The sequence below is a fragment of the Anabrus simplex genome, chromosome 1, assembly GCF_040414725.1.
Source record: "Anabrus simplex isolate iqAnaSimp1 chromosome 1, ASM4041472v1, whole genome shotgun sequence".
Classification (NCBI taxonomy): Eukaryota; Metazoa; Arthropoda; class Insecta; order Orthoptera; family Tettigoniidae; genus Anabrus; species Anabrus simplex.
The window spans coordinates 607,188,654-607,213,538 of NC_090265.1; the positions used below are offsets into that span (position 1 = coordinate 607,188,654).

The 24,885-nt window shown below is 43.0% G+C and overlaps 1 protein-coding gene across 3 annotated transcripts in view; it reads left to right on the forward strand.

Annotated features, from left to right (window-relative positions):
• Nucleotides 1-1,714: 1,714 nt before the first annotated feature.
• LOC136881711 (uncharacterized) overlaps nt 1,715-24,885 on the forward strand; it is a 169,084-nt gene continuing 145,913 nt past the window's right edge. For all 3 annotated transcript variants that reach the window (XM_067154186.2, XM_068225091.1, XM_068225092.1), the window contains exon 1: nt 1,715-1,852. The gene's annotated coding sequence lies outside the window, so the exon portion shown is untranslated. The remainder of the gene's footprint in view (nt 1,853-24,885) is intronic.

A 24,885-nucleotide genomic window follows, 5' to 3' on the forward strand; every position in this document is an offset into this window, starting at 1 on the left:
GAAAAACCGAACCCAAAGGGTAAACAGATAAAGAAGAAGAAGAAGAAGAAGAAGAAGAAGAAGGAAGATAGCAAATCAAGATGAGTGATAAAGTATTAAACTGCAAAGGGCCATACAGTGCAAGGAAACGTGTACGTCACGACAAGCCGCTCACAGAGAGAGGGGTGTCCAGTTACGCGCCTCATAATCTGGGGAAGAACATCAGGGATAGACAAAAAGTGTTATCATGCACAAGTTAAGTAATTATCCCCTCAACGACGGGTACTTCAGCTAGTTTTATTTACGTCTGTCTCACTGGTTTGTTACATTTAGTGCCAACCGAACAAACTGTAATTATCAATCAATCAATCAATCAATCAATCAATCAATCAATCAATCAATCAATCAATCAATCAATCAATCAATCAATCAATCACTACTGATCCGCATCTAGGGCAGTCGCCCAGGTGGCAGATTCTCTATTTGTTGTTTTCCTTGCCTTTTCTTGAATGATTTCAAAGAAGTTGGAAATTTATTGAACATCTTCCGGGGTAAGTTATTGCAATCCCTAACTCCCCTTCCTATAAACGAATATTTGCCCCAATTTGTCCTCTTGAATTCCAACTTTATCTTCATATTGTGATATTTCCTACTTTTAAAGACACCATTCAAACTTATTCGTCTACTGATGTCCTCCCACGCCATCTCTCCACTGACAGCTCGGAACATACCACTTAGTCGAGCAACTCGTCTCCTTTCTCCCAAGTCTTCTCAGCCAAAACTTCGCAACATTTTTGTAACGCTACTCTTTCGTCGGAACAAATCGAGCTGCTTTCATTTTTATTTTTTCTAGTTCTTGAATCAAGTAAACCTGGTGAGAGGTTCAATACACTGGAACCATACTTTGCACAATGAGAAATATACATCAGATCTCTGTGTAAATAAATTTTAAGCACAGAATTTTAAAATATACGGGATGCTTGACGAAAAACGGGACATTTTGCGTTGCGTATATTTTTTACTATTACAACGGCACACTAGAGGAATAAGGGACAATCCCGTAAAATAAGGGACGTCTCGTCACCCTACCCTAATCGCACGGCCACTTGCTCGGTACATTACATTGTAATTGATGTGGTCCAACCCAAGCAACCCGTATTAAGAGAGGATGGTTACGTACTTCACCACCAATGCAAAGTACGGAGTCAGTCTGTGCAATCACAACTCCATGGCTAAATTGTTAGCGTGCTGGCCTTCGGTCACAGGGGTCCCGGGTTAGATTCCCGGCAGGGTCGGGAATTTTAACCTTAATTGGTTAATTTCGCTGGCACGGGGGCTGGGTGTATGTGTCGTCTTCATCATCATCTCATCCTCATCACGACGCCCAGGTCGCCTATGGGAGTCAAATCAAAAGACCTGCATCTGGCGAGCCGAACTTGTCCTCGAACACTCCCGGCACTAAAAGCTATACGCCATTTCATTTTTTTTCAACCATTCCATTGACTCACATTCGAAACGAATTGTCCCTGCTTGTTTATTTTTGATGATGCGGAGTGTAGTAGGTAGATAGGTGAATCACCCAAAGATGACGCTGATTGCTGGCTTTAGTGTTGACCGCTCTCTGTCGGCCGACATGTTAAATTGTTTACGAGTTTTCTCGCCAAACTTACAGAAGTGAAATGCTATAATGGTAACTCAGGGTCTTGGCAATCGTTCGTCCGCAGCTTCAGCTAAATTTCTCCCGAGCTCATCCCCTCTCATGGGTCGCCCTGTACTGGCCTTTGTCATGTGAGATAGACAGTCCGTCTTTTTCCATCGCGCAGTGTGTTTGTTTACTCAACTTACCTATGCATTCCGTGTTCTAAAAAAACAGGTGAGCGAGATCCAATTGATTATTTTTTTTTATCTATTCATCAAATACGTTGTTATAAGACGAATATTCCTCCTGCGAGATCCGCCTTCAAGATTACTTCCTTCTCAAAAATAAATATTTCAGCTATTAAAATAATAATAACAATAATGTATATGTGATGTTCTGCCCGCAGTCAGGCCTTTACATAGAATTGGATCATCTCCACATATCTCTGTTCCCCGCTGATTACTTCAACAGCACGTATCTTTCTTCCACATTTATATTGTCTGTTATGTTGTATGTTTTACATTTTCTTCTTTTCACCATCTCCTCCGTAAAATTCTCAAGCAAGCGATCTCGTTTCAACCAGTGCCCAAGTCAGTTTCTCTTCCAATTTCTTATAGTCGGCAGATTTTTTCTTGTCAACTCTTTTTAGCACCACCTCATTTCTCACTGTTTCAGTCCAAGGGATTTTTTTCTAATTTTCTGCCACAACGACGTTTCAAAGGTTTCCAATCTCCGTTCATCTTCCTTCTGTAATCTGCTAGTAAATAGGTCATGTTCATCTTCTTATATGATAGATTGTAATTCATGTACAGAACAAAGAACAAGAAACGCCATAAAAATAAACTATTAAAATTGCTTATCTTGAGACCTAAGGCTTGTAGTATTTACATCGCGATGGTGTTTCTAATTTTAATATAAACGTAGCTTCTTTTAATAACAATCACAATTCTGTAATTTTCAGGCTATTCATCGAATTAATTACTCCCTATATCCCTGATACGGTGACTGATTAAAATAACTAATAGTAATTAATAATTGCAACTAATGAAAAAATAGTTAACATTAATTACTGTAACATCAATCTTCTACTTTTTCTTCCTGAATTTTCCCTACTACTTGGGGTTGGCACTATATGTGGATTAAGGCTGGGTGTCTTGACTGACGCCAATCCTATACAGAAGGATGTATTCACAGCTGAGTGTTTCTGTGATAATTTGTAGTGGGATGTGTTGTACGTGAATGAAGACGTATCTTAAGACGAATAGAAACACTCAACACTCTAGCTAGAGGAATTAATCAGACGCGCTTAAAATCCCCGACCCAGTCGAGAATCGAACTTAAGACCCTCTGAACCGAAGGCCATTATGCCGACCATTCAGGCAAGGAGCTGGATGGTGATGGTGATGTCGGTGGTAGTGGTTATTGTTTCAAGAGGAACAGCTAGGCTACTATCCTCAATTAACACTAATTAAAGGGAAAAATGGAAGAGGTCTGACATTTCGAAAAATGAAGGTATCGGCAAAATAAAGGCAAGGCCACGAAAGGCATGAAAATGAAAGACTTCCTAGGGCTAATAAATCTATACCGTCAGGGTCAGGAAAGAACAAGAGTTGACCAAAAGAGGTCGGATAGTAAAGATGAAAAAGAGGAGGCTGATAAAATTAAATGGAAGCAATGCCAGGCTCAGCGAGGAGAACTGTGGTCACCAACCTACGCTCCCAATTGATAGCTTATGGTCCCCCTTTCCGTCGCCACTTACGACAGACAGAGAATACCGTGAATGTTATTCTACACCCCAACCGAAGGGCGGAAGGAGCTGGACAACATTAGTTAATGTTAGTATGCCACACTAATTGATACTGTCAAAGTTATTCCTCAAATAACATCAGTACTGTTTATGTCTTCTAAAACTTCCTGGGTCATAATAAGTGTTAATAAATTCGTGTGGTGTTACAGCCGGACACAGCCTTCCGATGATGATGGATAGTGTCTGCCTTGCATAGGAAACAGCGTGTTATTGTGGTGGCCAATAGTGTAGTGTGAGTTGTAATAATGTTGGGACCAGCACAAATACCCAGTCCACCGAGCAAACTGGCCATGCGGTTAGGGGCGCGCAGCTGTGAGATTGCACTCGGGAGATAGTGGGTTCGAACCCGACTCTCGATAGCCCTGAAGATGATTTTGCATTTTCACACAAGCTAAATGCTGGAGCTATACCTTAATTAAGGCCATGGCCCCTTATTTCCCACTCCTAGCCCTTTCCTACCCCATCGTCGCCATGATACCTATCTGTGTCCGTGCGACGTAAAGCAACTTGTAAAGAAAACACAGTTCACGAAGCAAAGATATCAACCGTTTATGAATAACGACCCAACGGGATCAAACCCATGGCCCAAAGATCAAGGTACTGATTATTCTGCTATGGAGCCAAACTTTAAGTGATAACAGACAGGTTTTTACAAACTGTATAAGCTGACCCTTTTGCATTCGATCGACTTGGAGCTTTCAAACGAAAAAATGCAATTGATTGACATGAATAATATTATCTGAACTGTTGCAACAGTGTAGTCCAGACCTGACACATCACGTCACCAGGTTGTGCAACTTATGCTGGCGAGCAGGCAACTTCCAGAATATAGTAAATGATGTGTCGTTGTCAAACTTGCCAAAGAACGGGAACCTGATTGAATGCACGAGCTGGAGGGGTATCGTGCTTCATACAATACTACAGAAGGTATAATACACATGTTCCATGCACTAAAGGTGCGCCTTGAATAGCCATTTCTCAAAGGTTAGTGTTTACATAATTAAATAATGTTTTCTGGATCTTTACTTTAAACGCAGGGACGTGTAACTTTCTGATTTTTTTTTTTTTTTTTTTGCTAGTTGCTTTACGTCGCACCGACACAGATAGGTCTTATGGCGACGATGGGACAGGGAAGGGCTAGGAGTGGGAAGGAAGCGGCCGTGGTCTTAATTAAGGTACAGCCCCAGCATTTGCCTGGTGTGAAAATGGGAAACCACGGAAAACCATTTTCAGGGCTGCCGACAGTGGGGTTCGAACCTACTATCTCCCGAATACTGGATACTGGCCGCACTTAAGCGACTGCAGCTATCGAGCTCGGTGATTTCTTTTTTATTGTCATCATGCATACGCTGAAATGATAACTTGGTGCTAGGTCAAATATTAGGCAATTATCAGACCAAAACCTGAGAAAATCTTATTCAGAAAATAATATGAAAAAACATAAAAAATAGGTCCCTTTTTACAAGTTGTTTTACGTCGTACCGATACAGATAGATCTTATGGCGACGATGGGACAGGAAAGGGATAGGAGTTGAAAGGAAGCGGCCATGTCATTAACTGAGATATAGCCTGGTGTGAAAATGAGAAAATGGCCGCACTTAAGAGAGTGCAGCTATCGAGCTCGGTTTGTGGACATATATGATTCCGTTCGTCCTTAAGGACTTAGCATTTGAATTTAATTTGTTCGAATGAACCTGAAAATTAAAATGTATTAATGAGATATTTGTTGTCCGCCTCTGTGGTGTAGTGGTTAGTATGATTAGCTGCCACCCCCCGAAGTTCCGGTTTGATTTGAAAAGTACTACGAGGGCTGGAACGGCGTCCACTCAGCCTCAAGAGTTCAACTGACTATAGGGAGGTTTGATTCCCTCCTCTTCTAAGTGTGCTTTCTCGTGGTTTACCCACTTCTCGTCCAGGCAAATGCTGGGATGGTACCTTACTAAAGGCCACGGCGGCTTACTTCCATCTTCCTTGTCTATCCCTTCCGATCTTCCCATCCCCCCAAAAGGTCTCTGCTCAGCTTACCAGGTGAGGCACCTGTGCGAGGTACTGCTCCTCCTCCCCAGTTTTATTCCCGACTAAAAGCCTCGCGCTTCAGGACACTGCCCTTAAGTCTGTACAGGTGGGATCCCTCGCTGAGTCCAGGAGAAAAACCAAACCTGGAGGATAAACGGATTAAGAAAGAAAGAAAGAAAGAAAGAAAGAAAGAAAGAAAGAAAGAAAGAAAGATAATTGTTAAAGGAACATTGTGTAAACAAGTTGCGATGGAACTGTTAAGAATACTCAATATTGTATCGAAAGTGTGTGAGATAATCTTATTCATTCATGTGGTCTACGAAAAATAGGCCTACATCGTTGCTGTTGGCTCATGTGTTGTGATGAAGACTGTTGTTTTTAGGAGCAAAGCGGAGGTATTTTCTGCCAGGCTGAGTGGCTCAGATGGTAGTGTAATGACCTTGATAGCCTAAGTTTGCGAATTCGACCGCAGCTCACAAGCAAAGATTCCGGTGGAGGCAGATACACATTAATTATTTTTATTTCATCGCATTTAGAATATGAAAATGTGTGCTCATAAAAATATCGACCACACGAGCGTAACAACTTCACTAGATAAATGGACTTTAAGAATGGTGTGACGAGAGAGTAAATAATAATAATGTTGTCGGTTTTACGTCCCACTACACATTTTTACGGTTTTCGGAGACGCCGTGCTGCCGGAATTTAGTCCCGCAGGAGTTCTTTTATGTGCCAGTAAATCTAGCGACACGAGGCTGACGTATTTGAGCACCTTCAAATACCACCCGACTGAGCCAGAATCGAACGTGCCAAGATAGGGTCAGAAGGCAAGTGCCTCAACCGTCTGAGTCACACAGTCCGGCGTGACAAGAGAGAAAGACTAGTTTGTTAATGAGAAGTAATCGAAGTCCTTACCTGAATTTACAAGGTCCAGTCAAATGAAAACGGGTAATGCCGTTGCTGAGAAGTGAAATGTCTGGCAATTCCAAGTGGACAGCTGGCTCGTCCCAATGGCGACCGCAATGTGTCCGCCCTCGTTTCCATGGCAGCCATACCTCTACTCCGTTCTGTTCAGCCAGGCAGACAGAACACGGACCCTCTCTGTGTTAGCTGTCAGAACGCTTCTTTGAATGTTAGGACTATGGTCTTCAGAGTGTCTTTTATAATCTGCTTTACGTCGCACCGACACAGATGGGTCTTATGGCGACGATGGAGTAGGAAAGGGATAGGAAGGAAGCGGCCGTAGCCGCAATTAAGGTACAGCCTGGTGTGAAAATGGGAAAGCGCTGAAAAACCATCTTCGGGGCTGGTGATTACTTGCGAGGTACGAAATGTTCTTCTATACTTTTTGACAGGTGACTCTTTTTAATTTGAATGACCCTTTGTGTTTCGCTGTGTTTAGGAACGTTGACAGCAGTATGTATGTGTGTTCAGTCCTCAGCCCGAAGGCTGGTTGGATCCTCAGAAGCTCCGCCACTAGCCGTCTTAGACGGCCTAGGCATCACTGAAGAGGTGTACTAGGGAAATAAGGAGCGAGGTAGTTTCCCGTTGCTTTCCTCACTGAGTCAGAAGTTGATATTGCATATCTGTCTGCCAAGCACACTGATATACATGCACCAACCGACCCTAGAAGCAACATTTTCACACCATTCATAGCAGGGACAGCCTGCATGTGGAATGCCATTACTAGCATCGCTCATACCTCAGTCACTTTCATATCATCAAAGCCAAGGTGCCAAGACTGAGACAGATCAACGAAAGTTACAAAATTTCTCTAGCCTAAACCAGAAGATATAGTGCACTGTAAACACTAGGTCACACCAGCAAAGAGTCCGCAAAAATGTATGCAAAACATAACTTCTCTGAACACCATCTTCATTTAATAATTACGCCTTATCAAATTTAATACAGGAACCTTTCAAATTCTTGAAGTAGTAATGCGTTGTTTTGAAAATGGTCTCGGTTACTTGTAGCTTTGTATTGGTTTTTGTGTTGAAATTACGACGAGAGAATCTGTTGGTATGCCAGTGCTGCAAAGTGTCACCCGACTGTTCTAAATCAATGTTACGTGAAATCACACGTATCGTGCTCCGACTGTGGGTGGGGGCGGTAGAATAATACCCACGGTATCGCCTGCTTGTCGTAGGAGGCAACTAATGCTCTCAGCTTGGGAGAGTGGGTTGGCAACCACGGGGCCCGTAGCTGAGTCCTGGCAGTGCTTCCACTTACTTGTGCCAGGTTCCTCACTTTCATCCATCCTATCGGACTTCTCTTGGTCAACTCTTGTTCTTTTCCGACCCCAACGGTATTAGAGTATTCGTGGCTTAGAGAGTCTTTCATTTTCACGCCCTTCGTGGCCCTGGTCTTCATTTGGCCGATACCTTCATTTTTCGTAGGGTCGGATCCCTTCCGTATTTCCCTCTGATTAGTGTTATGTAGAGGATGGTTGCCTAGTTGTACTTCCTCTTAAAACAATAATCACCATCCCCGCCATCACATATCGCGCATTTCTACAAACAGATAAAAGTCCGCTTCTGTGGTGTTTTTTTTAAATTTTATTTGTTCGGGACGTCGACCTATGAAGATCTTTTGCCCCTACTTGCACCATATGTGAGGAACCTGCGTGTATTATCTAAATGGCGGAAGTGTAAAGTGTTGAATGCGAGGAAAGGAACGTTAAGGAAGACACAATCACCCAGTCCCCAGGCCAGGGATATTAATCATTTACAATTAAAACCCCTGACCCAGCCGGGAATCGAACCCGGGGCCGCCGGGTGACAGGCTAAACGCGTTTCCCCCTACACCGCGGGGCCGGACGCCTCTGTGGTGTAGTGGTTAGTGTAAATAGCTGCGACCCCCGGGGGCCCGGGTTCGATTCCTGGCTCTGCCACGAAATTTGAAAACCGGTGCGAGGGCTGGAACGGGGTCTACTCGGTCTCGCGAGGACAACTGAGTAGAGGTGGATTCGATTCCCACCTCAGCCATCCTCGAAGTGGTTTTCCGTGATTTCCCACTTCTCCTCCAAGAAAATGCCGGGATGGTAACTAACTTAAGGCCACGACCGCTTCCTTCCCTCTTCCTTGCCTGTCCCTTCCAATCTTCCCATCCCTCCACAAGGCCCCTGTTCAGCATAGCAGGTGAGGTTGCCTGGGCATGGTACTGGTCTTCCTCACCAGTTTTATCCCCCGAACCAAAATATTTAAAATGTGATATTTGTATCTCAGGTAGTAATTAATGATGAACGATTTTACCGTTGGTTTTACGTCGCACCGACACAGATAGGTCTTATGGCGACGATGGGATAGGAAAGGCCTAGAAGTGAGAAGGGAGCGGCCGTCGCCTTAATTAAGGTATAGCCCCAGCATTTGCCTAGTGTGAAAATAGGAAACCACGGAAACCATCTTCAGGGCTGCCGACAGTGGGGGGGTTCGAACCCACTATCTCCAGGATGCAAGCTCACAACTGCGCACACCTAACCGCATGGCCAACTCGCCCGGTAATGATGCACGTTTTAGGGTTTTGCTGACATGCATTACAATATTTTCCAGTGTGAAAACGTTCGCTTCTTGAATATAGAATGTTTTCATACAACTTACGCATGTGTACTACCTGAAGCTGTAGTGCACCGATGTAGTTAGAATTTGCTTCTTACACATTACGCATGCATACTACTCAATCACATGATGCATGAGGAGAAATGTAATATATATGAACCTATTCCATATTACGCTGAAAAAATTCATCTGGACTCCATAGAAGTTTTAGGATTGATGATAGGAGCAAGAGGCACCATTACTCACACATTTCACAACTTTTGTAAGAAATTTAATTTGGAACATTGTGTTAGAAGCTCTGAAAGGCTCGTTAACAGTTTTTTTTTTTTTTTTTTGCTATTTGCTTTACGTCGCACCGACATAGGTAGGTCTTATGACGACGATGGGACAGGAAAGGCCTACGAATGGGAAGGAAGCGGCCGTGGCCTTAATTAAGGCACAGTCCGAACATTTGCCTGGTGTAAAAATGGGAAACCACCGAAAACCATCTTCAGGGCTGCCAATAGTGGGGTTTGAACCATCTCCCGGATGCGAGCTCACAGCTGCGCACCCCTAACCGCACGGCCAACTCGCTCGGTGCTCGTTAACAGTAGTAAGAAATCATTTATACTCTTATCTATTTCTTAGTCCTATAAGGAGTTCCTCATGGATTGCAAAATTATTACCTGATACGAGTTTTATTAAGTAATAAGTAGGCTATAATATGGTATACCAATCATTTATGGACAGATTTTATACGACCCTTCTAGTTGTTAATCAACTTTTTATATTGTAAGCTTTGTCTTTATGGCAGCCTCCAAATGGGGGAAGCGAGATAAATGCATCTCTCTCTCTCTCTCTCTCTCATTGTACTTAGAATTGTTTCTTACACATTACGCACGAATACTACCTGAAGATGCAGTACAGTAATGTACATAGAATTTGCTCCTTACACATTACGCATGCATATACCGGAAGCTGCAGTACAGTGATGTACTTATAATTTGCTCCTTACACATTACGCATGCATATACCGGAAGCTGCAGTACAGTGATGTACTTATAATTTGCTCCTTACACATTACGCATGCATATACCGGAAGCTGCAGTACAGTGATGTACTTATAATTTGCTCCTTACACATTACGCATGCATATACCGGAAGCTGCAGTACGGTGATGTACTTATAATTTGCTCCTTACACATTACGCATGCATATACCGGAAGCTGCAGTACAGTGATGTACTTATAATTTGCTCCTTACACATTACGCATGTATATACCGGAAGCTGCAGTACAGTGATGTACTTATAATTTGCTCCTTACACATTACGCATGTATATACCGGAAGCTGCAGTACAGTGATGTACTTATAATTTGCTCCTTACACATTACGCATGCATATACCGGAAGCTGCAGTATAGTGATGTACTTATAATTTGCTCCTTACACATTACGCATGCATATACCGGAAGCTGCAGTACAGTGATGTACATATAATTTGCTCCTTACACATTACGCATGCATATACCGGAAGCTGCAGTACAGTGATGTACTTATAATTTGCTCCTTACACATTACGCATGCATACTACCTGAAGCTGCACTGCAGTGATTTACTTAGAATTTGTTTCTTTGAAATGTAGTGTTATACTTAGAATGCTTTTTATACATTACCGGTACTCATTTGTACTGCCTGAAGAAAGACATGGCGGGTAGTATAAACCGAAGGGCAAACGAAGCTACTACCTACCTTACAAACATCGCACTCTACTTCAAACTCCTCCCTCGGACAAACCATTCGCTGAATTTAAAACGATCTTTTACGAACTACGGACATTCATCCCTACCTTCCGTACTTACCACATAAACTCCCTTTCCTGGAGGCGAGTCCTGTGTTCTGCTATGGGGTGGTGGTATCGAAGGTTAAAGGGAAGCCCTGCATAACGGTGGTCAGACTTGCGCTGACTTATGATCGAAATGCTGGACATTCTACGAAGACCACAAGCGTCGTTTCAATGCCACGGAGATGAAGATGCGTAGAATATCACCAGGGGTTTCAAAGAAGGATCACATCCGATATAATTGCATCAGAAGCACGTTACACGTGAAAGGGACGGTCGTGGAGAAGGTTCAGCGTGAGCGGGTAACACGGTTCGGGAAGGTAAAATAAGCAGAATGAAAGCTATGTAGCCAAAGGTGACCATCAGATATCACGGCAGAAGAAAGATTAACGTCTAAGTACTGACTGACTCAATAGATCAGGCTACAACAACACGCAACTGGAAACAACAAAATATAACCGCGTTTCGCTAACCCTGGAGAAAATACAACAGCAGCTCTAGAATCAACACGTTGAGACGTACGCACTCGGCCCACAGATGTGTGACAAAATTATAATGTGGCGGGTCACTTTAATATTAATATAAATAAATAATATCTCATTGTTTCTCCATAAACAATATCCCATGGGCGCCAGCCTTCAAGTTTATGGCTTGTAAACGAAAGTTGATAATAATAATAATAATAATACGTAATGAAACTCAAAAAACTCCCAGGGGTGAGGTGACGGAATACAAATCATTAAGTACACTAACTTGGAATTTAAGGATCATTAATAATAATTTCAGAAAATAAAATTAAAACAGCTATTTATTAGGAGGAAAAACGTGACGTAATGGCTTATTAACGAAATCTGAACTTACGGAAGCAAAAGAAAAATTAAATGTGAACTCTAAGAACATGAATTGTAACGCGTAGACTTGCAGTAATTTAAGCCAATAGCTCACCATTTGTAGACTTTGTTATCTGGAAGCTGATGATTGATGATGGATCTCTCGTACCGACTGCGACATCTGTTGTTGGATTCCAGTCCTACTTCTGCTTCGTGCATAATACACTAGCTATAATATGACTTTCCTGCCTTAACACTCCTACTGTACTCCTTACATAAAGTCGTAATGAGTCCTCATTTTAAAAGCAAAACCACCATGGGTTATGTTCATGGAGAGAATACACTTGTATTCTTCCGTATTACGGAACAGTAGCGTAACTAAATTCATAATAAAAGCTCTCCTTCCCTATACTAGTCAAAACCGGTCTCCCGTTGACTACCTCTCGTCATTGAGATAACAGGTCCCAATGAGAGTAACTTTTGAGTAGTATATACTCAGATGCGAAGTGAACTAAGTTAAAATCTTCTCCGATGTGCAGACGTAGAATCGTAGTAAAAGTGTCTTCCAAGAGTGTATCTGTGTCTAAGAGTAAGAATGAGAATGTCCTCTCCAGCTCTTGTCTTCGAAGTATATCGGTTCAAAAGTCTCCCTCCATCAGCCATATCACATGGTCCAGTAATATTCGAGGTCTCATCCCTTCTCCTATATATTGCTGCGAATCCATCACGTTGCTTCATTACGTCCATTCACATAGGCTGAACTTTCCCGCGAAATCAAAGCGTCAGGTAGCGAACTTCGAAAAGTCGGCGTTCATAATGTTTCAACTGTCTCTTCAGAAGGTGGAGTGGGTAAGGTCTCTCGTAACCTTGATGACGTACATTTCCTGGAAATGGGCTGAAATTATCCTGCTGTCTCTGGTCACCTCACAACGGCTATTGGAAAATTTACTGCAAGCTATTAGTATGAATGATGTTGAAATAATTTACCCAATATGTGGTTCGTTCAGAATACGTTATAGCCGCGATACAAAGAAATAAAATGATGATGTGAAATGGATGATTAAAACCCTATATATATATTAATTTAAAAATTACCTATCAGTGATTAAATATATACATCTTATAAATTAATTATATAGTTCAATAATTGAATACATGTAGTGATGTCCCAAACATCACAACGTCATCAATAAAATTTATCTATGGGGAAGGAAGAAAGAAAGAGTGGAGAAGAAGGATACGAAGAGCGCATCAGTTAACTCTATTATTTCTGAATACGAAAATGCAGCCCATGAAGAGCAGAGAATTGAATCATGCGTTCTGCTCAACGTACATCGTCTACTTGAAGCAATGCTATAGGTCATTTCATGTAAGAAAACAGTATCGCTTTTATCACAAAGAGGTTGTCATATCGAACAGCTCTGCTCAACGGCATCACGGATAAACGGCGGAACGTATATTTGTGAAACTCAGTGATTACGTTTAAAATAAAAAGAGGAAGAATCTAAACAGCAAATTATTTTTATAAACACAAGGGAACAGATGGCTTAGAGGGAGTTCATTTTGGTTTGCAGGGCATATGGGAAAATGGTGCTGCATAAATTTGTGAAATCTGTATTTAAATTCAAGGGGCTGCCTGGCCGAGGCGGTAAAGGCGTGCTTGGTTCGTCCGGAAGGACGTGGGTTCAAATCCCCGTCAAGAAGTCGTAAAATTTAAGAAACGAGATTTCCACTTCCGGAAGTGCATATGGCCCTGAGGTTCACTCAGCCTACACCAAAAATGAGTACTAGGTTAATTCCTGGGGGCAAAGGCGGTCGGGCATAGAGCTAACCTCTCTACCCATCATGTGCCACGGTTAACAATGGTGGAAGCCTTTACCTTCCACTCCTCCAGGGGCTTTCATGGCCTGTACGGAGGTTACTTTCCTTGTTTGTATTTAAGTTCAAAATAAAAGGGGGACGAAACTAAAAGCTACAAATTACTGTTTTGATATCTAAGGTATACAAATAAACAGATAATTTCTTATAGACTCTGGAGGGAGGGGAATGCAATTAATTGCATCTAATAAATTTGCCCAGGCAACATCGGGTACTACTGCGCCGTCGTATCGCCCCATGAAAAGAATGTATGTATGTATGTATGTATGTATGTATGTATGTATGTATGTATGTATGTATGTATGTATGTATGTTTAGTCCGTCAGCGATGCCGCTGGTGGGATCCTCAACAGCTCTGCCATCAGCTGTCATAGATGGCCTAGGCATCACTGAAGAGGCGTACTAGGGAAATGGGGAGTGAGGTAGTTTCCCGTTGCTTTCCTCACTGAACCAGATTTGCTATTACATATCAGTCTGCCATGTCCACTGAAATGCATACACCAACCGACCCCATGAGCAACATTTTCACACCATTCATAGCAGGGACTGACTGCATAAGGATTGGCATTATTAGCATCGCTCATACCTCAATCATTTTCATATTGTCAAAGCCAAGGATAAGACAGAGACAGATCTATGAAAGTAACAAAATTGCTCTAGCCTTTACCAGAAGACATAGTGCACTGTAAACACTAGGTCCTGCCAGCAGAGGCATACGAAAAGAATGGTAAGAATTTAATGCGCTTTAGAGGAAAGTGGTAAAAAAGGGGGTAAAATAAAACGCGCTTAAGAAACAACAGCTAAATACCAAACCCAGACAAAGATAACAATCATAGCGAATGTATGTATCAGTACAAGTCAAGGCGTGATGTATTGCCACACACCACAGCATCAAAATATTCATTAACACCTACGGATATATTAGAAAAAACACACACTCACAGATGACTTCTCTTCAACAGCGAGAAACTGCCGGCGATTCACAGCGTAACGGATTAATGTACCAGAGCAACTCAGAAGGAAAATGGAGGAAGGCAACAAAGCGATGGTTGTTCCCGTCATTGAGCTACCTCCCTGCGAATTTATTTATAAAAAATACAGAATATTAAGTAGTTATTTTAATAATTTCTTCCTGTTCTTCTTCTTAATCTGTCTACTTAGTCTATCTGACTCAGGGACGGATCCTACCACTACCACCTCAAGGGCAGTGTCCCGGAGCGTGAGATTCTGAGTCCGGGGATACAACTGGGGAAAATGACCATTACCTCGCCCAGGTGGCCTCACCGGCTGTGCTGAACAGGGGCCGTGTGGAGGGATGGGAAGATTGGAAGGGATAGATAAGGAAGAGGGAAGGAAGCGGCCGTGGCCTTAAGCTAAGTACCATCCCGGTTTTCGCCTGGGAGAGAAGTGGGAAATCACGGAAAACCACTTCCAGGATGGCTGAGGTGGGAATCGACCCCACCTCTACTCATTTGACCTCCCGAAACTGAGTGGACCCCGTTCCAGCCCTCGTACCACTTTTAAAATTTCGTGGCAGGGCCGGGAATCGAACCCGGGCCTCCGGGGGGTGGCAGCTAATCACACTAACCACTACACCACAGAGGCGGTTTTTAATAATTTACGGGCACAAAAATGCCGCGTCCGTTTCTTTCTTTCATTGTACTTATAAATTACATTTTAATATTCCTTAATCACGAGGAATTATGGGTGTCTAAGAAGGTTGTCTTCACTCATTGTAGGTCCATAAGAGCAGCACTGTTTTCTATATAATGGAATGATCTATACTATAGATTACGACGAGATGTGTCGGTACCCATGGACTCAAGTTTTCGGAGCGATGGGTAAAGAAGGGGCTAAGACTGGGAAGAAAGTGGTCGCAGTCTTAATTAAGGTACAGCCGCAGCATTTGCCTGGTGTAAAAATGGGAAACCACAGAAAACCATCTTCAGGGCTGCCGATGATGGGATTCGAAACTACCATCACGCGAATGCAAACTCATAGCTACGCGACCTCACTCAGACGTCCATCTCGCTCGGTACGATACTAATGATGCCGTGATCATATCCACAGAATCACCTGTTTAACGCGGAGCCAGAATCACAGGGAGCTGACTTTTCTTTCAAAACTCCCACGTCAATTGGCCGAGATTCGAACTGCGCACACTAAGATGAGGAGGCAGTAACCGTACAATACCACACAGCTATCACGCCCTGTAAACGTTTATGATCATATTAATTGTGAGACACGTGGCTGTTCTTGGTCATTAGTTAACTCGGTGCAGTTTCTATCTCTTGTCGTGTGTAGCGTTGAAAGGAGTATACGTGCAGTAGCGGTATTTATGTCTCTTGAATGACGTAGCTATGAGGTGACATCCGCGTACCTACCCAAGAATAGCCGCCAGACAGCTTACCTCAGTCAAGGTTGTGGCGCTTCAATGTGGGCTACTAGGGCCGCAATATGGAGCACTTTTAATGATCCCCTGGTGGTGAGAATATAAACCAACGGTGTTGAGCTGCCCTGAACCGCGGCTCGAGGCATGGATACCAAGAGAGGGTGTGTAGGGAGCGGGACATGACTAAATACAGTGAACGATTCATTAAATACAATATGTTATTCTATCAAGTGTTTCCATGACATCTTTTTCTTTCCTGGTCTTTTCCCAATTTTCTGACATAGGCACTGATATGGATAAAGCCCCTTTTTACGGCCGGATGGCTTTCTGACGCCAACCCTATGTGTAGGGATGTATTCACTAATGCGTGTTTCTGTGGTGGATAGCAGTGTGATGATGTGATGTCGTATGACCTCCAGAGAGGCCATGGGTGACCTGCGCTTCTGTCTGTCTGTCTGTCTGTCTGTCTGTCTGTCTGTCTGTCTGTCTGTCTGTCTGTCTGTCTGTGTGATGAAGTTGGGAGAGGCTAAAACCCGGTGTCGGAATTATCACTGCTATATAGGAATCTCCTCGCTTGTGGGGCATGGTTCATTGGTTTCATGAATATCTTCTTCTTCTTCCTCCTCTTTATCTGTTTACCCTCCAGGGTCGGTTTTTTCCTCGGACTCAGCGGTCGGGGATACAACTGGGGAGGATGACCAGTGCCTCACCTGCTATGGTGAACAGTTGCCTTGTGGGGGATGGGAAGTTTGGAGGGGATGGACAAGGAAGAGGGAAGGAAGCGACCGTGGCCTCAAGTTAGGTACCATCCCGGCATTTGCCTGGAGAAGTGGGAAACCACGGAAAACCACTTCCAGGATGGCTGAGGTGGGAATCGAACCCATCTCTACTCAGTTGACCTCCCGAGGCTGAGTGGACCCCGTTCCAGCCCTCGTACCACTTTTCAAATTTTATGGCAGACCCGGTAATCGAACCCGGTCCTCCGGGGGTGACAGCTAATCACACTAACCACTAAACCAAGGAGACGGACGAATGAATATCTTACTAATAAGATGTAGTGTCCATACGCACATTTTGTTGTTGTTGTTGTTGAAATTTTAATGGCATTAATAAAATACGATGCGGAGACATCCGTCATTCTTAAAGATTTTTCTGTCTATGTTTCATTCGGTTTAGATTGAAAAATGCAAAAGCAGATAACCCACTTTTCATGAGACTTGCTAATATTAAAATAGAGATATCCCGATTTTCCTTCCCTTAGTTTTACCTCAATCTGTTAAGTAGGAGCTAAGAAATAACATTTTAGTCCCGCCGAGGAAACATCTCTATGCCAGAGAAAAGCGGATAATGAGTTCAGCGACTTCCTTCGTGAGCCATCGATATCATGCCTGCCAGGCTGAGTGGTTCAGACGGTTCAGGCGCTGGCCTTCTGACTCCAACATGGCAGGTTCGATCCTGGCTCAGTCCGGTGCTATTTGAAGGTGCTCAAATACGTCAGCCTCGTGTCAGTAGATTTACTGGCACGTAAAAGAACTCCTACGTGACTAAATTCCGGCATCTCGGCGTCTCAGAAAACCGTAAAAGTATTTAGTGGAACGTAAAGCCAATAACATTATTATTATTGGTATCATGCCTAGGTCAACTGTTTCTTTGTTTCTTGTTAACATAGCGGTAGCGTTTAGTATTGTTACTTGCCAGCCCCCACCCTATTTATACCCCTGCGGTATTTCCTGGAAGGAACTAGTGAGTAGTGTTATAGTAGTTTTGTTGGAGTACAGTGTGTGTACTGCCTTGGAGTACTGAGTGAAGTACTGTATGTGCACCGTCATGGAATCAGTGTGTGAAAAAGTTGGTGTGAGCAGAGTTGGAGCAGTATCAACTGCCATTGCTGTGAGTTGTAGTGATGGTTGTTATGTGACCGCTGTTAGTTGTCAGTGTTAAGTAGAATTAAAAATAGGAGAGGATTTCCACCAATCAATACTTATTTATTGCATATATTAAACTACAGGACCGGTTTCGACCTCATATACAAGGTCACTGTGTGGAGCAGTTACGTTGTTTGTGAGTTAATTGAACTGACTGTGTTGATTGTGTGAGTTGCCGGACTCATCTGGAGTCGAACCAATTGAAAGTCGTCGTGCGTCGTGATTGCTAACATACTGTGTCCGAATCTGTCTGCATGCCGCTGGTGTGTGAATCGGTGGGGCGCGCGAAGCGAAGTGAAAGTGAGGCGAGATGTCAATCAAGATTATCACTGTCTAAGATAATACTAGCGAGCCGGACTACCTGCTGCGAAGACAGAGACTTTGGAACAGACAGCAGTTACTGGAGTGTAGTCATTCATGGTTAAATATAATTAGAGGCTTTCCCGGAAAAACGGGTTAGCCCTCAAAATAAAAAGAAGAGTTAATACTTGCCATCTGTTCTCGGATAAGAAATGTATCTGTCGAGATGTTGGGCAATCCATGAGCGATCATATTAGGTTAAATACAAAAGGTGAAAATCCTTGTGTTTCTGGAGTTGCCATATCTGAAATGCCAAGAATGGGCTAAGCCACTGCTGTAATACATCTGCCTTCTAGAGGCGAGTGGTGGAACTAGAAGCATAGTAACCAACGCAGTAAATACTGTTCTAAATGAGAAAGTATATTTGTGAATGACTCCTAAAATAGATTATACCTATGTTTCACTTTTACAAAACGGAGTATTTTACACGTATTACGCGTATAATTTATTAAGTAGTAAAGTATATCAATATTGCAGTACTTGATTAGCAGTTATGTTGGTATTCGGTACCGAGAACGTAAACAAGAACATAAATGAAAGTAACTAAAGAGCACATTTTTAAGTTCATTTTAAGTACAATTATGGTAAAATAGAGGCTTATGGTTCTGTGGAGCTTAGAAGATAAACAAAATTATCTGGTAGACCCTCACTTAGTTGTGTGACATTTCCCACCAAATATACTTACCGTACAAAAAAATTAGTCACTCCTGGAGAAATCATTACAAGCTTTGTTTAATGACGTGTAACTCCGCCTCTTGACTTGATAACCGCCTGGATTCAATTAGGAAGTGAATCCACATCGTATCCAGGTTAAGCCATTCGCTGAGGATTTAATCGCTCAATTCCACGAAATTGCGGGGATGCTGATGTCGGAGTTTTACCCGCTGTTCCAACATGTCCCATAGATTTTCAGTGAGGTTCAAGTCAGGCAATTTTGCAGCAAACTCGAGATGTAAAAGGATAGGGGGAGTGTTCATAAAACCAGTCGCATATGCATCCAGTCCGATGAACTTTGCTATTGTCATCTTGAGGAATCGGATTATCAATAGCGTACTCATAATGCACATTTTGACTGAAAGGCAATATCTGCTCATCCAGAATGTTTAAATAAACATGCTGGTTCATGTTATTAGCCACTTCAGTAAGCGGGCCTAATCCATGATACGATAAACGCCCTCAAAACATGACAGACCCACCTCCGGCTTGAACCTGACCCTGCACACATCCATAATGAAATTCCTGTTGGGTTTTGGAAACGATTTTGATTCACAAGCTGTGAAAAGCTTCTCCGGTCCCTCTCAGTCAGAATCTTTTTTCCATCACAATTCTGACGTCGTGCTTCGTGACCACGTATAGCACACAACTGGTTGTAGACACGATGAACAGTCCACTGCAAACATCAAAAAATCCAGCACCTTCACACACTGTATGACCATGAGAACGACCAAACACGATCGCCACCGGGCGAGTTGGCCGTGCGCGTAGAGGCGCGCGGCTGTGAGCTTGCATCCGGGAGATAGTAGGTTCGAATCCCACTATCGGCAGCTCTGAAAATGGTTTTCCGTGGTTTACCATTTTAACACCAGGCAAATGCTGGGGCTGTACCTTAATTAAGGCCACGGCCGCTTCCTTCCAACTCCTAGGTCTAGGTCTAAGACCTATCTGTGTCGGTGCGACGTAAAGCCCCTAGCAAAAAATAAAAACACGATCGCCCGTTTTCTTGCCACTCTGTCACACATCCTTACATCTACTCGTGTTGACGTACACTGCCCGCTTGAAACATCAACGTCTCACTTATCGCTACTACCTTATGTTTACGTAGAGGCAGTGCGCAGCACGGGACTCGTTCGCTGCGCCATCTGTGCAAGCTTAACGATTCATATGCGCGTGCGCACCAGAGTGACTAACTTTTTATCCGGTGAGCTTATCATGGTCCAAGACCCATAAACCTTGCAAAACTGAAATATCTAAAGTACCTGATAGACTCCCTTCTGCCTGTTTATCATGCACACTGTCCGGCTCCATGGCTAAATGGTTAGCGTGCTGGTCTTTGGTCACAGGGGTCCCGGGTTCGATTCCCGGCAGGTTCGGGAATTTTAACCATTATTGCTTAATTCCGCCGGCACGTGGGCTGGGTGTATTTATCGTCTTCATCATAATTTCATTCTCATCACGACGCGCAGGTCGCCTACGTGTGTCAAATAAAAAGACCTGCACCTGGCGAGCCGAACATGTCCTCGGACACTCCCGGCACTAAAAGCCATACGCCATTTCATTTCATGCACACTACCAGAACATTAACTTTGTTGCAAAAACAGACAACATTCCTGATGAGGCATTTTATGATAACAACTACGGTACTACTGTTAAATAACATCTTCAACCATAAATTCCCTGGGGAAAATACAGTTAGGAAGTGCAATATTGTTAGTATAACATGTTCAAAAAAAAGTAATATAAAATATTAAAATTATAAATTTCGAGTTAGAAGCAAATATAAATATTACTTTTAATACTGGAGATAGGTTTTTTACTAGTTGCTTTACATCGCACCGACACGGACAGGTCTTACGGCGACGATGGGACAGGAAAGGGCTAGGAATGCGAAGGAAGCGGCCGTGGTCTTCATCAAGGTACAGCCCCAGAATTTCCTTGGTGTGAAAATGGGAAATCACGGAAAACCATCTTCAGGGCTGCCGACAGTAGGGTACGAACCCGCTGTCTCCAGAATACTAGATACTGGCCGCACTTAAGCGACTGCAGCTATCGAGCTCGGTGGAGATAGCTTTGTGAGAGGTCGAAAAAGTTTATTGTAAATGTCCTCCGTTTTATTATTGACGTTATCTTGTTTCGGGCTTATTAAAGAAAATCTGTAATAACACATGTAAATTTACACTGTGTGCTTGAGCCTTATGTCACAAAACTGAATACAGATAACTCCTTATATATTTCCCATCCTCATTCACAAAACTCAAGTTTTCCTCCATTTTAATCAAGTGTAGGTTAACCTTTTTTTCCGAACATACCTTGAATTGTGTTTGTATATGCGTGTTACTAATTGACTTATTATCAAATTAGACCGATAAAACAGACAGTGTTTTATCCCAACAGTATTGTATTGCCCTCTGCTCGCTGCGTCGAATCCAGAGCCATCCGAAGTACCTTATTCGAGCACCATACGTGTTGCTTTGAGACCTCACTTTTAGTGGTGTAGGCCTACCATTTGGAGCCGCCGATACTGACGTGGATCGTGGTATTAAATACCCTATTTTAAGCAGTTTCTTATGGTCTGATTGAGGGACAGGATCATCTCAAAGAATACGAAACTGACGCTTTAAATGCACTGATATTTCCGATAGCCATGTACGCTACTGAGACAGGGACAATTAAAACAGCTGGGAGGTAGAAGATAGAAGCGCTGGAAATGTGGGTCTACCACCGAGTCTAGTGCATATCTTGAACGGAAGATTGAACCAACGCTTCCGCTCTTGAGGAGAACAGGGTCAAGGGCAGCCTATGGCGAAGATCAACCCAGCATTCTTGAGATACTTTGGTCAAATTTCAAGGAGGAAGGAAGCAACGGAGAATATCGTGGTAGAAGGGAAGTTACTAGGAGGGAGACCTCAAGGGCGAGGTCGTAAGAGGTGGGTCGATCGGAGATCAGACACTTGTTGGAAAGTCCTTATTCGAGGCTTCGCAGCTAGGCAAAGATTGATCAGCGTGGTGTAAACTCTCCAACTGTTACTGGCATGTCACCACGCCCTGTCAAAGGTAAAAAAGAAAGAGAATAGAAGATGGTTTCTCTGCAACTTCTATCAACAACCAACCAACAGAGACCAACATGTTCCGATAAAACTAAAGGTTATTGAACGCAATTTGAGTGTTCATCAGATCTATCAATGGCCACAAAATTAATCTCCACGCATGCGGAGACACGGGATAAAGACAGTTCTACAATAAAAGGCACCGCACAACGCCTTCCGTATGCCCTTTGTTATTTGATCCCCCCATCGATTTTTATTCTCATGGAGCGTTACATAAGATCGTACACCCCAGAACAGTGTTTCTCAATAGGGAGTAAACGTACCCCTGGGAAAGGCTGGAGAAGATTGAAAGGGCATATATATTTGCCAATGATATTGACAGGGTACGACAACAACATAGAGTAGTACTCTTTAGCTATCGTAGATTAATAATAATAATAATAATAATAATAATAATAATAATAATAATAATAATAATAATAATAATAATAATAATAATAATAATAATAATAATATTTCTATGGCCTCAGCTACCGCATGCTGGCATTTAATTCAACGCCATATAGCTGCCTGCTCGTCAATTTCGACTTTCCGTTTTTTTTCTAAGCAGAGTAAAGCAAATCTCTATTGGGCGTCTATGACTGAGTTTTAATTAATATTGTCGGGTAAACTCCAAATGTGCCACAAGGGATTTTTAACATGCCGACATCGTATGACATAGATTGTCGAATGGACGTTTTGGGCCCTCTATCTTGGGTTCTGGAGGCCGACACTCTACCACTGATCTACAGAGAGAGCTATATATTATTGTTATTATTAGTATTATTACGAAAACAGTCTCATATTTCATATGAAATCAACTTTTTGTAACAGCCATTACATTTTCAATGTTTAACAAGCAAATCTATGAGCTTATTTTTTATGAACCGGTAGTTTTGAACTACAAAAATTCTAAATTTTCTATATTTTAGAATTAATAAAATAACTTTGTCAATTTTAGATTTCGTATGTTCATATCCATTGTGTTGATCCCTGAAAAACTAAATAAATTAAAGCTTGTTTTAATAATGGTTGTTACCCCCTAAAATTAGCTTATTATTATAGTATTTATTATGGGGGTACTCGACAAATATTGGAAGCTTTAGGGGGTACACTTACAGTACAGGTTGAGAAATACTGCCCTAGAGCATGCGCATAATAGACACATATTAGACAGAATTCCTTACTGTGAACAGTTCGGCTTACAAGGGAAGTATTTAGGTTAGGCCAGACAGATTTTAACCAAACTTGGGTGAATGGTAATAACATTTATACATTTAATTGAAATAATAATTTTCCTTAAAATGAACGCTGGCGTTGCAATTAACTGATGAAAATCATACTGGCGGAAAAACATATCCAAACACCATGAAATAAGGAATGTAGAATACGGAAATTTTGGTAATTTATTTGTCTAGGTAACATATTCAATTGCTTAAAGGTACAAGACTAAACAATGCATGCACGTTTGCATACCTGCATTCAACAGTCAGGCGATCACACCTGTTATTAATCGACCAGCATGCCACATTTGCGATGGCTTTTCTCGCCGGATGTCAGCTTGTGGGATGGAGTTCCATGCCTGTTGCACTTGGTCGGCCAACACAGGGACGACCGAGCTCGATAGCTGCAGTCGCTTAAGTACGGCCAGTATCCAGTATTCGGCAGATAGTGGGTTCGAACCCCACTGTCGGCAGCCATAAAGATGGTTTTCCGAGGTTTCCCATTTTCACGCCAGGCAATTGTTAGGGATGTACCTTAATTAAGGCCACGGCCGCTTCCTTCCCACTCCTTCCCATTTACTGTCCCATTGTCGTCATAAGACCTGTCTGTGTCGGTGCGACGTAAAACAACTTGCAAAAAAATACAGGGACGGTTAATGCCGGTTGTGGATGACGCTGGAGTTGTCGTCCAATGATGTCCCATACGTGTTCGATTGGGGACAGATCGGAGGATCGACACTCTATAGAGCACGTTGGGTTATAAGAACGGCATGGGGGCGTGCATTATCCTGTTGGAAAACACCCCCCGAGAGTGCTGTTCATGAATGGTAGCACAACAGGTCGAATCACCAGACGGACATACACATCTGCAGTCAGGGTACGTGGGATAACCATGAGTGTGCTCCTGCTGTCATAGGAAACTGCCACCCAGATCAGAACTCCCGGTGTAGGTCCAGTGTGTCGACGCCGCAGACAAGTGGAAAGCAGACGCTCACCTGGCCTCTTTCTAACTAACACACGGTCATCACTGGCACCAAGACAGAACCGGCTTTCATCGGAAAACACAATGGACCTCCACTCCATCCTCCAATGAGCTCTCGCTTGACACCACTGAAGTTGCAGACGACGGTGGTTTGGGGTATGTCGAATACATGCCACAGGGCGTCTGGCTCGGAGCTGTCCTTCAAGTATCCGATTTCGAACAGATCATTGCGTCACTGTAGTGTCAACTGTCGCTCGAATTGCTGCTGCAGACGCAGTCCGTTGCGCCACAGCCATTTGCCGAAAACGGCGTTCCTCCCTTTCGGTGGTGCCACGGGGACATCCGGAGCTCGGTTTTCTTGCGAGTGTACCTTCTCGTGACCACTGCTGCCAGCACGCATGCGCAGTGGAGATATTCCTGCCAAGTCGTTCTGCAATACCGCGAAAGGAAAATCCACCTTCACGTAGCCCTATTATACGGCCTCGTTCAACCGCAGTGAGCTGTTGATACTGGCCTCTTCATCGTCATAAATACATTTTTGACCCACACACAGTCACTCCGTCCAATCTCACAGGTAACTAACGCGTTCGCACAGTACAGCCCGTATTTAAAGTAAACCTGGTGTGGAACGACATGGGGCAGCTACTAGCGCCACGCTAATGGGATTTGCGGAAAA